Source organism: Cyprinodon tularosa, unplaced genomic scaffold (assembly GCF_016077235.1).
Source record: "Cyprinodon tularosa strain WSP-4 unplaced genomic scaffold, ASM1607723v1 ctg468, whole genome shotgun sequence".
NCBI classification, from domain to species: Eukaryota; Metazoa; Chordata; class Actinopteri; order Cyprinodontiformes; family Cyprinodontidae; genus Cyprinodon; species Cyprinodon tularosa.
Genome location: NW_024039194.1, coordinates 268,597 through 276,001, shown reverse-complemented (window position 1 = coordinate 276,001; position 7,405 = coordinate 268,597).

Sequence of the window (7,405 nt, the reverse complement as noted above, 5' to 3'; positions counted from 1 at the left end):
ATCTTTTTAACTTCTACAGACCTTTAAAACAGAAGCAGCTAAAGTGCTTTATCACTGCTTTCAGCAGATTTATAAAGAATAAAGGGATGTTTGAAAAATTTAAAAATTATCAAGTAATATCCAATAAAACTATAGGTGCATTTAACATTTTTTTTAGACTCTCAACTTGAAAAGTTATACTTTAGACAAACTATAAACATGCACTAGTTTTTCGGTGTTTTAAATTACAGAATAATCTGAAGCCTGCAGGTCGCTCTCACTGAATTCAGGTCCAGTCAGTGAGTTTTTTGGTTATTGTGGTCCTGTTTGAGGCTGTTGACGGATTTCTGAATGGATCCAAATTAAAGACGGATCTGATCAGGACCTGAATTCTTGACGGATTTACAAACAGTTTGGTTTCTTACAAACATTATGAACGTGGCTATAATTCTAGATGTTTGAACATGTCGAAATTGCAGATTTTCTTGTCGAAAAATGACTTAATCATGCAGCATAGTTGTGCATCACGGCTACTTGCGCAAGTTATCAAGGCTGAGATTATTAGTCAATTATATAGGTTTTACTGACACCAATAACGATTGTATGACAATTAATCTTTGGTGTAAATTACAATCCTTGTGGATGTGGTTGTAGTTATTAGTTGGCTAATAACAATAATCTGAGTGTTGTTGTATTTTCATTATTAGCCTAACGTTAGCTGGCTAATAACAAGAAGCTGCAAAGTGAGACCTAACGCTAGTAAGTTAGCAGCTAACGTTACAGTTTAGCTAGCTGCTAACGTTAACCAGCAACTTTACATCAGTGGAAGAGGCAGAATTTAACATGATTTCCAATCGATTTGGTTTGTCAACACATCTTACATTATGTTACAGGAATTTGCTGGGTTTATTAAAAGGAAGATGCCAGACTTTTGCTATGACATAATAGTATTACACGACTGTTGTTGACTCAAAGCTTTTATAAGTTTGTATTAGTTTCATTTGGACAACTTAAAGATGGTGTTGTGCCAAACATTTTCAACTTTCCAGCTCATCTTCAAAGGGCATGTGTATCATTGAAATTTAATCACATATTGATATACCAATCTTATACAGAGTGAATTGTTGTTGGTCACTTTTGTTTTTGTTTCTGCAGGTTATATAATGTGTAAGCAGGAGGAGAAGATCTTCCATCCCCGTTTGCTGACATTCCTGCGCTAGTACATGACCACAGCTACCTTCCTGTCCGCTTTGATGGCCTTGTGGACAACGCTCTCTTGTACATTACACAGAAGCTCAATAAAACCGACCTTTTCAAAGGGCATTAGCCAAGCTATGTTTTTTGGGTCATTTTTTAAATCTCTGTCTTCCATGTGTATACCATCACAGTAGTGTAGGTGTGGATTTCAACATGCTACATCTATATATACTTGTGAAGGGGACTATTGTACCAATTTTAATAGCAAATAAATGTCACTTTTATAATGGTTTAAAAATAGGAACTTTTGTGTAATTACCCCTGATATATAATCCGAATAGTCTACATGAAACTTCAAAGTGTTACCTTTAATTTGAAACCTGGATTATGCTGCTACACCAAAAGGTTGCCACACAATAAGCCTTTTCTGTCAGTATTCCATATTTTATTATAACAATAATATTCATATTATAAAAGTATGTATGTAAATATAAATAAATTAGGACTGTGAAATAATTAATCACACCCAAATAAAAGTGTTTATTTATATATATATATATATATATATATATATATATATATATATATATATATATATATATATATATATATATATATATATATATATATGTATATATACATAATTTTATTTATATATATATATATTTATTTATATATATATATTTATATTTTTATATATATATATTTATATATTTATATTTATATATATATATATATATATATTTATATATATATATACACATATTTATATATATAGGTATCGATATCTATATAGATATCTATAGATATATCTATATATCATGTTGCCATTCAGTACACTGAGTTTTATTAGCATATATTGATTTAACATAAATACCTTGTGCATGTGTATATTTATTGCACCTGTATGTTCTATTCAATGTTCTTTTCATATGAAATTCCATGGTTATAATTATTCATAAGTGTGCAGTATCATAACTACATGTCTGACTTTTGCTTAACAAACCAAACAATTGGACAATTCAGGAAGTTATGGTTATTTAAGTACATGCGCCTTTAAAACACAATGTTACGAATGAGCGAGCTGCCTGTAGCAAGATGGCCGCCACGTCCGGACGTCGACCCCCATTGGCCAGCAGCGTGGACGAGACATCTAGCCTTTATTATGGATGTCTATGGTTCCGCCCATCCGGAACTTGAACTGTATGGCGGGAAGCTGGTTCCGGTGAAGTTAGCTAGCTAACAGTGTCAACAAAACATTGAACAGAATGAGGTAAGAGTTATGATTTTACCTTTCTTAGCATCGTGTTCTGGTTTTAGTTAAATTAAACATGATTGCATATGTTCTCAGTAATTCACGAAGGTAACATTTCTTCTTGTTGCTTTTCTAAAACTAAGAAAAAAAAATGTAAACAATATAATACCGCAGACTTTTCACATAGTCAGAAATAAGAACGTAGCATAACTGCTAAATGCTTCTGTTTGGAGCTGAACCGGTTTGTTATAAAGCAAAGATTCCACTCTTGGCACCAACTTTAAAAGCTGTGGTTGTAATGTTTATGTTCATTTCTTGGTGGATATTTTTATTTTTTAGATTTTTTCATGCAGTTTTGAGCTGAAATGGTGATGCTGTCAGCATCATTTACCGTGACTTAAGATGCTGTTGTGGTTTTCCTCACCAGTCCTCATCTACCAGCCCTAATGTCACAGGACTAGCTAAAGCTGTAGTGAAATACATTTATAGCGCCCCCTTTGGTAACAGTGGTGTAACATCTGTTCTGATCTGCTCCAGATGCAAAAACATATTTCACAAATCCCAAACTGGGTTAAAATAATCTGCTATCAGTCTTGGATGATATAATTCAGGCTCGATGTGTCTGACAGCTTTAGATTTTAAATACAGAGTGAATTAAACAGAAATTAAACTAAAGGTGGTGAAAAAAGAGGTGAAACTGATGTCGCTCAGTGAAAAACAGGGATGATCACTATCACCTGGTTTTTACTAGTGTTGTGCCGATGCCATTTTTTGGCCTCGATACGGACACTTGGCTGTGCAGTATTGGCCGATACCGATACCATCTGTTTGAAATTGATGTGTGTGTATATGTGAAGAACTGCATACTTCTTGGATGTAAAATAATTGCCATCATGGCTTTGCTGCTGCCTACCTTTGTGAAGCAGGAAAAAGACTAATACAAAGTGAATCCAGTAGAACTTTTGGCCTACCTGGAACGGATGACAATAGTTGAATAAACTTTTGGCTCTCAAAATGGTATCGGTGCCCTATTTGTTGGTACTCGTCGATACCGATACCACCATTTTAGTGCTGGAACGGGGTCCCGTCCGATACTGGTATCAGTATTGGTGCCACACTAGGTTTTAGTTGTAAATCACCTTAAGCTAATCCTCAGTGCATTGATTTCTAAAACATTAAATGGGAAAACAATTTGCTTAAACATAAAAAAATAATAATTGCATACAGCTGTTTGGGGGGAGGATGAGTCCCACTGTGGGAAACCAGCTGATCGCCATCTCCACCAGATGATGATGACGATGATGATGATGATGCAGCTCAGATCAGTACAAAGCAGGAAACTGAGGGTTTGATATCAGAAGCAGCCCTTTCTTTACTCTGCATTAATTTTTCATTTAAATTGATTTTTTTGAAACTTTTTTTCTATGGCTGAAACAATCGAATTAAGGATTATTGGAATAATTGTGAAGTAATTCACTTTAATTAAATTCAATTCAGTTTATTTCTATATCACAACACGTCATCTCAAGGCACTTTCCAGTTCACCAGATCATCCAGTCAGATTGATTCAAAGTTTTCTATCTAAGGAAAACCAGTTGATTGCATCGACTCATTGACTCGAATGCAATGCCTCACACTAAGCATGCTTGTAGCGACAGTGGAGAGAAAAAACTCCAGTGCGAGCGGCCATCTGCAGAGGCCGACTGGTGGTAAAGGAGACGGAAGCAGAGATACAAACCAACCAACCAACCAAGCAATAGCACACCAGACTCCAATCATCTCATCGAGTCCTTGATGAGGTGAATGGAGTCTGGTTGGAAAGAAAACCTGCAGCCACATGGCCCCTTCTGCAACCACCCCCCCTGTTCTAAAGCATCTCAGTGATGCGAGGCGCTTTCTAACCGTGGCCTCAGGCAGCGCACTAAAAACAGAAATTAATGACCTCTATTCTGGTTCTTGTTCTGTCAGGAAGCGGCAAGCAACCAAAAAGCCTCCAGATGTGGCGCAGGGGAACCAGGTAGGTTTAAGAGAAACACTGTGGGGTTGGTTCTGTTCTGAAGAACCCGTTTCTGCTGGGATTAAAAGCCTGTTTGTGTTTGGGTCAGACGGATTCCTCCAGCCTGTCTACTTTCGACCAGGAAAGCTTCTTCAAAGGCCTGCAGCAGGAAGGAGGTCAGTCTCCTCATCTGATTGCACCTGAAACTAGGAGGGGGTCACTTGATGGTTTTAACAATCATTGTGATGGGAACCAGAAAATGACATGAACTACACGAATGTAAATTTCCATTTAAAATAAATGGAAATTACATTTATTTAATTTCTTACTTTATTTTAAATAAACCATTAAATTGTAAAAAGTTAAATAATTAAATGTTATTAAATATCGAAATGGTAAATAATTAAATGTAATTATAAGAAGGGTTTTTATTTAAAAAGCTAAATAATTACTTCATATTTATAGATCAGAAGTGTGTGAAGGATTATGATTCATTTAAAATTTTTATATTAATACTTGTGTCATATAATTATTTAATTGTGCATTTTATAGTTTCATATTCTGTTTAATTAACATTCATTTATTTCATAGGATCATCATGTTTTTGTATTTCTGATAAATGTTCCTCCATCCTCCTCAGAGATCACAATGATTGTGAAAACAATCTCCCTCCTCCTGGAGGGTCCTGACTTTATTAGTCACAGTGTTAGATGATCCTGTCTGTTGTCTAGGTAACCTGCTTCACAGCACGGCCTTAGAGGACCGGAGTAATGTCCAAGAGGAGGGACAGCTGGACAAGGAACCTGGACAGACAGGGGGCGCTGTTCCAGGCAGAAAGAGGAGAGCCGCTGCAGAAGGAGGCGAGGAGGAGAAGGAGGGGAGGCAGAAGAGGACCAATGCCAGAGGGAAGGGGAAAAGAAGGTAACCAATCAGATGGTTCAGTGTTATTCAGCCAGATTTTACACTTAACAAAAACACTTTTTTAAACTCTGGGACCTTCTAGAAAGTCAACTTTACACTGACTGGATTAATAAAAAAAAAACTAAGACGATTTTAAAAAGTCATGTTTGTTTAAAAAATAGGTTTTTATATAGGTTTACATCAGAAGATATTGATCATTTAGTTATTTTGGCATCCATCCGGGTTGTAGTCAGTCCACATCTTCTACTGTGACTGCCTCAACTACAGATATGTTGCTGCACCGCACAGGAAAAGGGCTCCACAGCGCCATCTATCAGAGCGTCGGTGCACAGGTAGCCAAAGTCATAGGGAAATCATATTTAAATGTCAAATCATTCTGGATTAAACATGTATATAAATGTACTCTTTATCAGACGTATCATCCCAAAAGTTAGAACATTTTTATTTAAAAAAAAATCCTGTATTAAAATCTGTGGTTTTTTTCTCGTTATCTTCTGCAGGCCAGTTAGTTATACGTCAGCCTGAACACCTACATTCAGCCAATCATATATCAACGGTCATCTGTCAATCAAATGTTTTTAGTCATAGCATCTTGATTCATATGTCGCAGCTAATATACACAACGATTGAAATAAGAATCATTTCCTTTCCCATTGAGTTCCGTCCCACTAAGTTGCTAACTGGTTAGCAAGATGCTTTAGACAGACTGCCACAACCAAACTTGCTTGTAAACCGTCGGACACAACAATCCCGACCCCTTAATAAACGACCAATCACATTTAGGGGAACTCATAAATTCAGTGGTTGGAGCAGCCGTTTCCCTACGACTTAAAAATTGATATTAGGAACTGAAATCGATATATCGGGCTGCCAAAAATCACCAAAACGCAACACTCATAGTTTTTATATATCTCTCAGTAGTGAATATGAAGGTACTGATCCAATATTGAATCTTTAATCGGCTCAGGTATCGGCATCTGAACATGATCCATAGGTTGATGAGAAATGGTTCCACTGGCGTTGAATTTAAAGGAAAAGTCCAGTCAGCAAGGAATGATCAATGGATTATTTATATCTAAAACAAATACGTTTGCGGTGATTTAATGAATTTAGCATGAATCGTTAAAAAATAAAAACAATAATTTTTTGCGTTATGATCACTGAGTCCAGGAGCGGCCATTTTTGCCCAATATAGTAACCCCTCCTCCTGCCATCTTCCAGCAGTGACGTCACGGTGCGGTAATCCTAGCGCCATTCTCCTCGCTTTACAAGCTAAATCAATGGGAACTACTAGACACATCTGCAATCAACAACAATTATTGAAGATTTCCAGAGGACTTCACAATTGAAATTCACCAGAGCTATAGTGAAACTGACAACGCCCACGTGCATGGCAGCTGGATGATGGAATACATCGGGTAAAAGTGAAAATAAGAGTTCTTTCACCTTTCTGAATCCTGATCCTCCACTGATGAGTGGAGAGCGAGGATTTGCCATCGAACTTCTGGCCAGAGAAAAAACAGGTAATATGTAGCAAACATTTGGAAGAAGAATGTTTTCAAGATGACTTGGATAATAGCGCGTTGTGACAAACACCAGATACAGCACTGGGACTTGATCAACAGCCGATACCGCACCGTGACGTCACAAACCAGTAGGTGGCAGTAGTGTTCTCTGACAAACATGGATGCCTCCAGTAAAGCACATTCACATGAAAATTACTCTTAATTACAAACACATTTACTGAACAGTACGTAATAATTTCATACTTAAAGTATTTTCAGAAGTTAGAATTCTGAATATGAGCGGACTTTCCCTTTAACAGCTTTCTGTATCATTAAATGAGTCGTAGAAGTTGGTCTGATTCATGCTGACATCGTATCAGGTGAAAGTCTCGATGAATACCCAAAGCTGGGACATTATTAGGGGATCAAGACGTCCTTAGAAATGCTGTCAGAATCCATCCATGGACTCATTAGACTTGGAGGCGTTGATGCAGTCAGGCTGTAATCCTGTTTGATTTTGTTTTAAAGTCTGTATTTCTTCCATAATGCAGC